Genomic DNA, 12,570 nt, shown 5'->3' with positions numbered 1-12,570 from the left:
AAGGCATTTCTAGGTACGCAGCTCAGCACTATCGAATACTTTCATACTGGCTGGACCATAATACTTCTCTCTAAATCTTTCTCTCCTCTCAATCAGAAGATTCAGTCTGCTTCTTGCTGACATACTTATGTCTAGCAATGCTAAGGTCTTGGTCCAGCTACTCTGCTGTCCTACTTTCATGTGTGGATACACACATGCACGAACACATGCACACATGTTCACACACATGGAGGTCATTGGGGTGTGGAAGCTCATCCCCTGTGAGTAGCCTTCTGTATCTCTGCAAAAGGTCTGGAGGACCTCATCCTTTTCCTCTCTGCCATGTGATACAGCACCCAGGTGCTGGCGTGCTGATCAGAGTGGAGCAACACAGGTGGAGCAAATACATTTTTTAAAATGTCAACCTTAAATCCTGGGTTCTATCTGTCTATGTGTACTTATAGCTGGGTAGTGCTCTGTGGGAATGGTTAGCACAGTGACTCGGGTGTGGGTTGGGTAATGAAGGATAGTGACCCCCATATGTATCACTGCTAGACTGGCTGCTGTAATCTAGGGCCTTACAAAGGGAATAGGGTTCAGTTCTTTGACAGACACACAGCTGACGATGATAGCTTTGTGGGGCATCACCATATTTCTTCAGACTCTTCAAGAGCCAATGGTGTAAGCCACTGGGTTGACACTGACTGTTTTGGAACCACTCAGTTTCTTTGCCTCAATAGCACTCACTAGGTGTTTGGTGTAGAGTATCTGTGTACAAATGAGAGTATTCTAGGTTCTACTGTGACTACGGGGTAAGTAGGATGCATGTGGTCAATGTCCTGGAGTGGTTAAGATAGGTACCTGGATAATGGCTGCAGGAGTTGGAGATGAAACTTCCTATGGCAAGAGATACTGTGGAAGTCAGAATTGCCAGCTATGTTCAGTCAAAGCCTACTTGGGCTACGATAAATCAGAGAGAGGTGACAAGCAGTACCAAGCTAGGATGTTTTCTTTGTCACAAGGACCAGGTTAACAGCCCCTCTCTTGTTGTGAGACTAAGGACAATGTGCATGCATGGACTCTACCATCTTTAGAAGTCACACAAATGCATGCATGGACTCTACCATCTTTAGAAGTCACACAAACGCAAGACACCACATTTACATTACCTCAAAGAGTATAAGCGCAGTCTCACAGTTATTACAACATTTAATGTCTGTACAAACAAACAAATTTTCTTACAACATCACAACTTTTTGTTCTGTGTGAAACATTTCCTGAGGCCTATTCTAGAGCATTGGGGAAAGGAGATTCCCAACACTGAGAAACAACAGCTAAGCACTGCAGTGGAAGGCCTTCCCCTGACATCATGGTCTCAAAGACCCACATGTCTCTGAAAAACTTGATGCTGGCTACAAAACTGCCTCTTCTTGTCTTGCCAAAATCGAGGCTGGGGCAGCCAGCACTAAGGCCCTCCAGTTTTCCCCTGAGAATGGCTTGGTTAGTGAGTTACATTAAAAAAAAAATTATCCTCTAAACCAAAACAAAGCCTGACATCAATCTCACCCACATTGGCATTGCCAGTGTTATTCAGTAAGGAGCAAGTGGAGAGGATGTGATAAGGAGGTGGGTGGTACCCAGGCTGGCAGTGGGGCAGGGGAGGGGGCTTGGCTCTGGAGATGATAAGTAAATCCACAGTCACCTTTTCCTTGTATGTCTGGCGGGGAAGCACTGAAAGGTCAGAAAGCTGCAGGAGGGGCCTGCCTCAGTCTCTCAAACCCAGTGCGTTCATTCCACAGGGAAGTCAGAATGAGCAGGCCTGGCCAGTCTGGCTGCCCTAGCAGCTATACAGGCAAATAGTAGCCAGGGCCATAAAGAAAGAGCAGTCTGGGCTGAGCAGAGCACAGGCAGTGAGTGAGCCAGTGCTGAGATGGGGACTGATTTCAAAGGCTTCTGAGACAGCAGAGCCACCTGCTTGGCCACCCAGTCATTGTGATGTGAGGGGGGAGTTTTGATAGTGTTAGCCTCCCATTTAATGCATTACACAAGATTATGTGAATTAAATACAGCACATTAACCCCACTTGGTACCTTGTCATCTAGTATTTCAGTATGTGAATGCTATGAAAGCCTTTCCTGAAGGCATGCCACAGCTGTTAGGTTTCTACCTCATCTCTGGTTTCCAGGGATCTGACACAGCACTTCCTGCCGCTGCTGATATCACCTTAACCGGAGAAAAATCTGTTCTTGCTGTTTCCTAGCTCTTCTCTTATTCTCTGACCTTTTCTTTGCCCTTCCCTGACTTTTGGTCCAGGAGGGAGGCCACTGCCATGGCTGCTTTCCATGCTCCTGGCCATCTGCACTCAACCCACCACATGCTACCCACGTGTTTCTTCTCAGTCTGCCTTCTAGTCATGCTTCCTCCTTTGAGTGAGAGACCCAAGTATTCCACATGTCCACAACATACCTCAAACTCAGCCAGTGCAACAGACAGGCAGCTTCTCTGCTGACCAACTGGAGTCATTCCAACCACCCTTCATCCCTGGAGGTAAAGCCAATGAAAACCAAATAGTATGGAGGCTGACTGCCCAGGTCTTGTGATGGATAGCTTAGGTTTAAGTTTTGGTCCCACTACTTATCAACCGTGGGACCATGGGTATGTTCTTTGTTCTCTTTGTGTGCCACTGTCCACATCTATAAAATGGACATAATAATAAGTTCATAGGAAGTCCATAACTTAGACAAGGAGTGGTAGATCATTGTTACGACTCTTTTCCATGAACTTCTATAATAGGAACAATATGTGTGAATAAGGCTTAGCAGGCTCTGCAGGCAAATCTTTTATGATCATTAATCTGCCTTCTACTCGTGAATAAGCTATGGCATTTGGCAAAAGTGAAATAATTAATTGGAACCCAATGGTGGCTATGATTAGCAACAAAGAATGTTCTATTATCCCCCATAAGCCTGATGACCCGGGTAGATATTGTCCTTTGTCCCATCAAAACTGAATAGTCTTAAAGATCATCTGATAGGCAACCAAACACCTGAAACTTTAGGGGCACTTTAAAAAAATACACATCCCCAGGCCCTTCACTCAGACTGTGTCTCGGTTGGTCTGGGATATATCCAAAGAATCTAGAATAATATATGTGTGTTGGATTCAATGATTCAATCCATTTTTCTTCTTGTCAAAGATGATGCACTGTAGACTCAACAGAATTAGCCTGTTTGCCACAGATCTCAGCAAGAGGCGAGGCAAAGCTCACATGTCATACAGCACACAAGTGAAGCAAAGACACGAATGTGGCACCATGGGCTACATGCCTGGGGACGACTAAGGATGAGTGTCTATGTGCGGTTCACAGCCAGGTTTCATGAGGTCGGCATTTGTAGAGAAAAATGCTAGTGCAAGGTGCCTCTACTCTGTGAGGTCACTTGGTAAGAAGCATCCCCAGGCCAGAGGAATACAAAGCCTACTTTTATGCCTTTTTACTTTGAGAAGCCTCTGACATTGTTGTAATCTTCTCTTCCATGCGCCCAAGAACAACTATTTTAAATTCCTGCCATGCTAAAGATCTCTCCTAGAAGAGTCATCACTGGAGACAACGTTTCCCAATGCCAAAAGCCTTCTAATATTTGGAAAGTAGTTCATTGTCCACGGTGGTTTGGCAATCACAGTCCCTAGAAACAGCAGTGTTGTCTTTGTGACCAATACAAGCAGCCACAGACTGAGCAATGACCTCATGACTTAAATGTCCACTCCCTTGGCAGAGGCACAGCTCCTGCTAAAAAGATAAAACCCAGGCTTTATCAGAATGGGGCAATATCAGACATGGCCTTTGTCTCAAATAGCTAAACTCTAATGGAAAAATGTGGAAAATTGCACATTCAAGAGTAGCTTGGAGGGACTCATCAAAAAAAAACCCTATGTTATTAAGCTATTAATATTAAGTTATTATGTTTCCAAATGTGCTTTTTAAGGGATACTTAGACTTCATTGTGTGCCCAGTTTCTCTGATTTTCTGTGACCCAGACTGGCCAGAGGCTATAGTGAAATAGATGACACAGGGTGAACTTATAACTTACAGGGTGCCTAAGTTTCCTCATCCCCAAATGTCTCCAAGAATGCATCTGTTTAAGGCACAAGTTCTATGGAAAAGTGGCAGGTTCAGCCTTTGTTCATTTCTTCTCAAAAGCCATCTGATCAATGGTGGCAGAGAGAAAGTTTGAAGTCATAGAGGGAAGGACATATTCAGAACCAGAGAAGGACAAGTCAAACAATCTGCCTCGACCTCACAATTCAGTCAAGGGCTGACTTTTCTAGACCTACCCGTTCCTTTACTTGTTCCTTTATTTTTCTTTTTGACTTAATAAAGTTTTAGTTTTCCAAATGTACAGGTGCTCGATCCTAGCATGCATCACCTGCAGCTGGGGCATCTGCACCCTTTGGGTTTCTGGTTACTTGGGCGCTATGCCTTGAAAGGAGCTTCATAAGTAGCTTACTGGGTAGCTCCTGAATTACTGCTCTGGCCAAGGAACTTCTTCAGTCTTTAGAGATCACGGCTAGAGCAATAAGTTTATAGCTGGGAACTTCCTTAAGAGAGTCTGTCATATGTAGCTTTCTTGTCCTGAAGTTTGCCTTTGCACCCCTGCTTTTTGCCCTGTCCCTAGACTTGTTTAATGGGTCTTTGTCTTTCTTGACCAATTAAAAATAGGGAACACTGCATAAAAGCACACATTCTCCATGGAAGTCAGCCAGGGAAGTCAGGCCTTTAAATACAGACTCCTGCATCTGAAACTGAACTGTCTGTTGTAGGTTTTGTGGGATCACAGGAACCTGTATTCTAACAAGCACATGGTTAGCCTGTTTAAAAAGATATATTTTTCTTTTATTAAAATAGATTCTTTTCTCATCTATTCTGACTATAGTTTGCCCTTCCTCTACTCCTCCCAGTTCCTCTCCCCTCCCATTCTTTCTGGATCCACTCCCTTTCTGTCTCTCATTAGAAAAGAGATAACAGCCAAACATGACAAAGAAAATATAATAAGATAAAGCAAAAACCATCACATAGAGGCCAGACCAGGCAACCCAACAGGCAGAAAAGTTTCCCCCAAGAGCAGGAACAAGACAAGACTGTGCAGTCTCTCCATACCTATTCAATATAGTACTGGAAGTCTTAGCTAGAGTAATAAGACAGCTGAAGGAGATCACGGGAATACAAATTGGAAAGGAAGAAGTCAAAGAATCTTTATTTGCAGGTGATATGATAGTATACATAAGTGTCCCTAAACACCCCACTGGGGAACACTACATCTGACAAGCACTTTTAGCCAAATAGCTGGATAAAAAAAATTAACTCACAAAAATGATAGTCTTAATATTGGGGAACACAGTTTACACCCTTTATAAGGTTTGAAGGAAACTGGTTTATATTAGACTGTGCCCTTGAGTAGGTCTTTGATGTCTGATTTGTGTTGGCGTCTCTTCTGTGGGGTGTCTTCAGCTCTCTTGTAATCTCTGTCATGCAGATACACATAGGGTAGGGATGGGTGCATTTTTAGAAATGTAAAGCAATATCAATATATAAAACGCAAATTATCATAATCCTTTCACTCGTATATAACCTGTATTTAGGATATATTGGCAAAGGGCTTCTGAAAGATTCTAGATATGAAATGCCTGAAAGTTCCCAGAGAACCAAAGTAGAATTACCGTGCAGCCTGTGCCAGCTTTCAATGAAAATCAACATTTTCTAAATTTAATACAGAGCAGTGTGAATTTGTAATCCTGTGAGCATTAAGATAGGTGTCCAGAATGCATCAGATCAGGGCAAGATGTGCCTGAGACCCAAGCCCCACCAAGCTTCTGTAGCCACAGTGTTTGTCTCCACTCTGCCATGCCACCTAGTCAGACCAGAGCAGGGCCAGGGGCAAAAATGCACTAGAGTTGGAAACAATGTTTCTAGTCCCAACAATTACTTTAATTCTTGGTAATTATTCTGAAAGTGCTCCTAAAGAACATTTTCTGCGTGAGCAAGGGATCCCTCAAGGATATCCCTGCCCCAGTCTCCACCATGACCCCACATATCCTAAATGAAGACACCTAGCTGGTCACCAGGACCTGGTTCATGCTTTTACCTAAGTAGACCTGCCTCATCTGACGACTAAATGTGTTCTAGGTTTTGGAAGGCAATCCACTAAAGTCAAAATTTTAAGAAATTACATCAGTTTTTTTTTTTTTTTTTTTATATAATAGCAGTGTGACCAAACTGTGATCAAGGGTTTTAAAAAGCAAAACATGATGTATAGCTTTTCACAAATGAGGCTTAGAGAGCCAGCAACAATACAGAAAAAAGTATGCCAAATTCTCTTTCGCTAGTAGCAACATATTTTCCCAGTTTTTCTTCCTTTTGGAAAGAAAAAAAAAAATACAGGTCACAGCCAGCCTTTGTTAGACTCAGAGCCACAAGAACCAACCCCCAGCAGAATCCTCCCAGGTCTCTGGCCTCCACACTGCTGTCATGCAGCAGACATTCCAAGGATCTTTTTGTTATGTCTGCACGTAAACTCAAATGTGTCTGCATGCCATACAAAGCCTACCCCTTATATTAGACCCCCTTTCTCTTTCCTCATATAGCACAGCTACAAAAGCCTTAGACATGTCCTTCAACACCAAGAACACACCAGCAGAAACTTCTAGAAGGTCTTCTCAGTTCACTTTTCCCACAGCCCATCTTTCCAGATGCTGGGATCTCATTCAAAGTCTTATTTCCCATTGAAACCCTCCAGGCCTCTCTACCTAATAGTCTCTCACCATCACCCTTAGTCATGATGACTCCATTACATATGGTTGCTCATGATGGCCTCATTAGTTATGGATACAGGACTGATCCTTAGCCCATGCCTTTTTAAATGGGGTGTTAGTGTCCTAGGAGCTAGGATTCTCTCTGTTGACCACTGTAGCATCTGCAGTCTAGAACTCCGACTGGCACATAGAAAGCCCAAGGGCCTGTGAATTAAGGAAAGCCTGAAAATGTCTGATGGATACTACATCCTGAAGAAATCTTTGGACTCAAGCACTTGGGTTAAGAAACGTGTCATTCACAGATTCATATTTAAAGTATTGTCCTCTGCCAGATCTAATTTAATTAATACTCATTCCACAGGTTTTATTTGTTTTTTTTTTTTTGTTTTGTTTTTTTTGTTTTGTTTTTTTTTTTGTGCTACTGAGTCAAAACACTGCTCCTCTAACTATGACAAGTTGGGGCTCTGTCAGTGCACATGGTCAGCTTGAATATGCAAGGGTGCAACTTATATCACTGGGCTTGGATTTAATAATACCGGAATAGCTTTCTGAGAATAAATTCAGCAGATGCAACCCCAAGTACATTACTGGGTTGGTATGTCCACCATGACCCAATCATATGGAAAGGTTTTACTTAATTTGGATAAGAGGTATCCTGGGGAGATTCAAACAGTACCATTAAAATGTTATTCAGGATCTAGGAGGAAAGGAATTTGTATAGGTCATCTGAAATATTTGCTCAAGTATTTAGATATAGCATTGGCCTAGAAGAATTGGCAGATTTGAAATAGCTCGGGAGCTAAAAGGTCATCAAAGAACAGGTACATCCTGGTGAGACATGAGGCTATGCAGAAGACAAAGTGAGCTTCAGTCATGAGCCTTGACCAGAAGAAGTAAGAGCAAATATGTTGACACAAATTCGGGTTACAAAGCACTCAACGTTTTATGAAAATACTTTATTTGAAAAAAACGTACATTAGAAGCTATTAGCAGTATTAAAGAATAAGATGACAGGTAACAGTGGGGAAATTTTAAGAAACGTTTAAATCAGTATTTCTCCATTTGAATATGCAATCACCCTTGCTTTAGAGGAGGCACAGAGATGCATGCAGCACACAGGAGAGCAAGAATGTGCAGTGGGTGTGGAGGACAGACAGAGCCTGAAAAACACAGACTAGGGAATAGCAGGGGCTGTTCTTTGGCCAGCACAATTCTGAGAAGCACGTGGCCCTTCAGTCTGCTTATATAAATTTACTTGTAAGACTTAGCCAAGCCTCCCGGAGAGAATGAAATGGCATATGACCTTTCCAAACCCAAGAGAAGAAAGAAATATTATGATTTTATATTCACGTCCCAATGCATGCTGCTAACCATAAAGGCCAGTGGTGTCTCTCCTTGTGGATTTACCTACTAATGCCAGACTGCACATCCCCAAAGCTTATAATTCTGAGGCCAGTGAGGGGAAAACAGTACTTACAGGGGGTAGAGAAGACGTAGACGAATTCAGCACGGTTAGTTCAAGCAATGCCTTCACTTTTGTAATTTCTACCTCTGTAATTCTGGCTGTCAGTGTTCTCAAGTACCTTCGAGTTACTATTCAGAACCTTTCAATCAATGTGAGGCACCGCTGACCTCTTTATTCTGAATAAGACTAATGCTATCTGTAGGCCTTTTTTTTTTTTTAACTTTCTATTGATTCTTTGTGAGTTCCCCTTATATGCCCCAGTCCCACTCATCTCCCTGTCCCTTCATATCTGCCCTCTGCCCTTGTAACCTCCCCCCAAAAGGAAACAAACAACCATAAAATAAACAAACAAAACAGCCTAGAAAACATCTCTTCATGGAAGCTGTAGTGTGAAACTTTGGTCCATACAGCTTTACTTACAAATGCTCATTGCAATGAGTCACTGGTCTGGTTCCAGACCTACACTGGTTTCTGCTACACTTTCAATACTGGATCCTCATGGGGACTCCTCTCAGGTATCCTGTTGTTGCCCTGTGTCATGGAGATCCTGCAGCTTTGGATCTGCAGGACTGGCCCTTTCACATGCTCCAGCAGTTTACATATGAGATAATGTTGGAGCAGGCCAACTCAAAGCCCTGGATCTGGGCCTGGGTGGTAGCTGAGCTAGTCAGCCCATCAACTCTCCCACACCCACACCATGGGGGGAACTCTTCATCACTGTCAAGCTGGCTCAGCCAATGCTGCAGCTGGCCAGGGGCGGGGTCAGCTCACCTGCACCCATACCAGCAGGGTCAGGCTTTTTTGTGTTGCCCAGGTGAAGTGCAGGGTCCTCTCTCCACTCCAATGACCTTCAGGGCCAGTTCTCCCAACTGCAGCAAGTGGCAAGAGGTGAGGGGGCAGAGGGTATCACCCCCATACTGTGGGTCTTTCTAAAGCACTTTAAAAGCAAACCATTAATTAAACAAACAGGAATAAGCTAAGTTGTAATTATAATAACATGGACCCTAAATTTTAGAAAAATTCAAATGTATCAACAATATTAAATTACTAAAAACCTGTAAAAAGTCGCTATATATTTTTCCTTTTTATTTCCCCCTTTTAATTATCTTTAGGTTCATTATAGTTCAGCACAGTAAGACTCACCCTAGGGTTTTTTTTTTTTTTTCCTTCCTTCTCCTCCAGTCAGATTCTGAAAAGCAATTCTTTCATTAACTAGCACTCTGGGGATACGTCTTTCCTTGGCTGGCTTGCATGAGAGGGCAGACATTCTAATTTTATAACAAGAACAGAGAAATAGTGGGTGGGATGGGTTTCCCCCTAACTGTAGGGCTCTTTCAACAGTGTGTGTGCCATCTGGGTGCTAATTTGTTGTTATAACCTAAACGGCTTTCCTGGGTGGCATAATGAGAAGCCAAGCAGAAACACGGTTAATGCCACACGAAGCATGGAGCTAGCCAAACTCTCCCTTCCTCTAGAGTAGTTTCTGTTTCCCTCTGATATCCTCTGGAGCTCTCTCCACACCCCTAGTAACCATGAGGGAATCCTACAACGGAAAGAAGCTCAAGAATGGAACACAAATTAGTCGCATCCCTAGGAACAAAAAGAGAGGCCAGCTACCTTGGTTTTCCATCATCAGTCACTTAAGCAAACGGTGTGATATGATAACCAGAGGTCAGAAGTGAAGGGAGGATGGTACACTTGAGTAGGGTGGCAGGACCCCACGGTGACCCTGATGGCTCTGCCTCCTCCCATACAATCTCTGCTACTTTCCCCTGTAACTTGTTTTAATCAACAGAACAGAGCATAGGGATTAGGACCTCGTTTCCACCACTACTCTATCAGACACAGGTTTAGTGGGTTGGGGTGAGCCTTCTTAAAGACATAAGTGACCGTGTTGAAAAAGCCACATGGCAAGGACCTGGGTAGACCCTTGGTCTACAAATACCAAAGGGCTGAATCCTCAGTGACAGCCACAGCTATGAAGATAGAATCCAAAAGACAGGGCTTAAGCAGGTTCTGCCTGCAGAGTAGAATATAGCCCGAAGGCACCTGAAACTGCAGCGTTGTGTAATCCTGGGCTAGGCATGGCCAATGTGTGGCCAGAAACGTGTGTTATTTTGAGCTGCTAAATACATAGAGCGATGTGCTATTCAGGAACAGAAGGGTACTATACACTGAGAGAAGAAATAAGGGCCCTGTCTATCCTTATACGGAGTCCAAATCAGTCTAAGCCTAGCTGAAGGATTCTTTGTCAATTCCTCTCTTTAAAAAAGAAAAAAAAAAAAAAAGAAAAAAGAAAAAAAATCATACGAAGACACATTCAGAGAGCATCACCCAGAGCCAGCTGAACACTGTGGAATGTTCCAAAGGATGTCTGTTAGCTTCTTAGATGCTCTGAGTGCTACAATGGAAAGCTTATTAACCAACGCAACTTCTGGAGCAGATAATGAAAAACAGTGGCCGCAGTGACATGTTCAAAAATCTTATTACATTGTAAGATTTTTGCACTTCCTTAGAGGAAGCTTCTAAGTAGCTTCACTGGAGATTACTAGAAAAGAAGAACAGCAAGAGACAATCAATTTGTCTTCTCTGCTGATGTCATGCAAGTGAGATGACATTAAGTCTCCATACCTGTGAGCTTGTAGGAGAGTTCTTGAATAGAAGTAAATTAGAAAGAAAAATCCCACCTCACACTATACTATACCTTGAAACTATTTGAAAAGGGTTGTGATACTTTGTGTATTAATTTGCTCCTGGGTTAGTTACATTTTTCTATAATTCCAAAAACTTCACAACTTTTTTTTTTAAGTAGGACGGGAATGTCAAAAATTAACCAGATAAGTTAAAAAAAAAAACTACATAAACAGTAACTTTAGAACATGTGGCCTCCATAATGAAGCAGACTAAACTCAGAACTGAAACTGACTTCAGTTTTAAACATATCCTGTGTGTTCAGGATTCTGTTGGTACACTCCATCGCTTCTTCAATGCCCATATATCTGGAGCATTTAGCTGAAGCGTTACTTCCTACAGTGATTAAACAACAGATGTTAATGCAGACTATTCCCAGTATTGATCATGGTAGATCCTATAGATACAAATAGTTTTTAAGATTCTTCCTAATGCTAACTTATCATGATTAAGTTTAAGTGCTGAATCCCCCCCACTTGAAATTTTCTCTCTCATTTGTTTTTTTTTTTTTTTTTTTTTTCAAGACAGAGTTTCTCTTAGTAACAGCCTGGCTATAGATCCAGCTGGTCTCAAACTCAAACTCCCTGCCTCTGCCTCCTGGGTGTGTGGATTAAAGGCACACACCATCACACCCCAACGAACAATTTTTTCTTAAGCATCTAAAGGCATTAAGAGTTTACAGGAAGAATGAACACAGAGTCACCTATATAGGAATGACAAGTTGCATGAAATGAAGAATCATATTTTTGTTACCACAGACATGGTTATTATAGAAGTTTCTAGAGGGGCAAGGCATGACATAGATCTGGAAACTTATAGTCCAAGGTGAAAACTGTGGATCATCTCTGGAGGCAAGTCAAAGGGCCAATGGCTGGGTATTTGGTCACATTAAGGGATGGAGCCATCAATTGCACAGTATTTGTTCCTTGAGTTATTGTGTACAGGAACACCATGCAATACTAGTGGGCCCCTGCTGCTGCACGCTAGATAATGAACAAAGAGGCAGACAACAAACCAAAGTGATTTCTGAGAGTCAAGTTAGGCAGATTCAAACAAACACATTAGTGATGTCCGGCACCCTACCTACCAGGCAGTATTGTGGGGGCCTAACTACATCAGCAAACACAGAAGGCAGAGGTGTACACCCTCATGGAACTAATATTCCATCTGCCAAGGGACAGGCACTTAGTCATAATGAGCTTTGCGTCATGTACTCTGATTATCACTAGTATGCTCGATGTTAAAGAACAGGTAAGACTGAGAACAAAGGTGACAGGAAGCATGTATGAGGAGCTGCAGTTGGTCACAACTGTAAATGGGGTATTCAAGCCAAGCACCAGGCTCAGCACCAGTGAGGTCCATCTGAGCAGGGAGGATATGAACTATGACGTAAGGACCAAAAGCTCATGATGCAGAGACTGAATAGACCTGCAGGGGACTGCTCTACATGGCGTGGCCAGGGAAGCCCTTTTTGAGAAAACAAAATTTTAGCTGAGATTACAGTGCCAATGAGGAGCCAAACATACATTAACCCAGAAGCAGAACTTTCCCAGGAGTGGGCATTGTAAACACAAAGGTACCAATGTCAGACCATTTGGCAGGACCGTCTAGACAGAAAACCTGAGAGA

General features: G+C 42.8%; 1 protein-coding gene across 4 annotated transcripts in view; it reads right to left on the bottom strand.

The window, feature by feature from the left end:
- The window catches only part of Apba1 (amyloid beta precursor protein binding family A member 1), a 200,564-nt gene that overhangs the window by 157,150 nt on the left and 30,844 nt on the right, over positions 1-12,570 (bottom strand). The window lies entirely within an intron of this gene.

The sequence above is a fragment of the Arvicanthis niloticus genome, chromosome 1 (genome assembly GCF_011762505.2).
Source record: "Arvicanthis niloticus isolate mArvNil1 chromosome 1, mArvNil1.pat.X, whole genome shotgun sequence".
Lineage (NCBI taxonomy): Eukaryota > Metazoa > Chordata > Mammalia > Rodentia > Muridae > Arvicanthis > Arvicanthis niloticus.
This window is presented reverse-complemented; position numbering and strand designations above follow the sequence as displayed.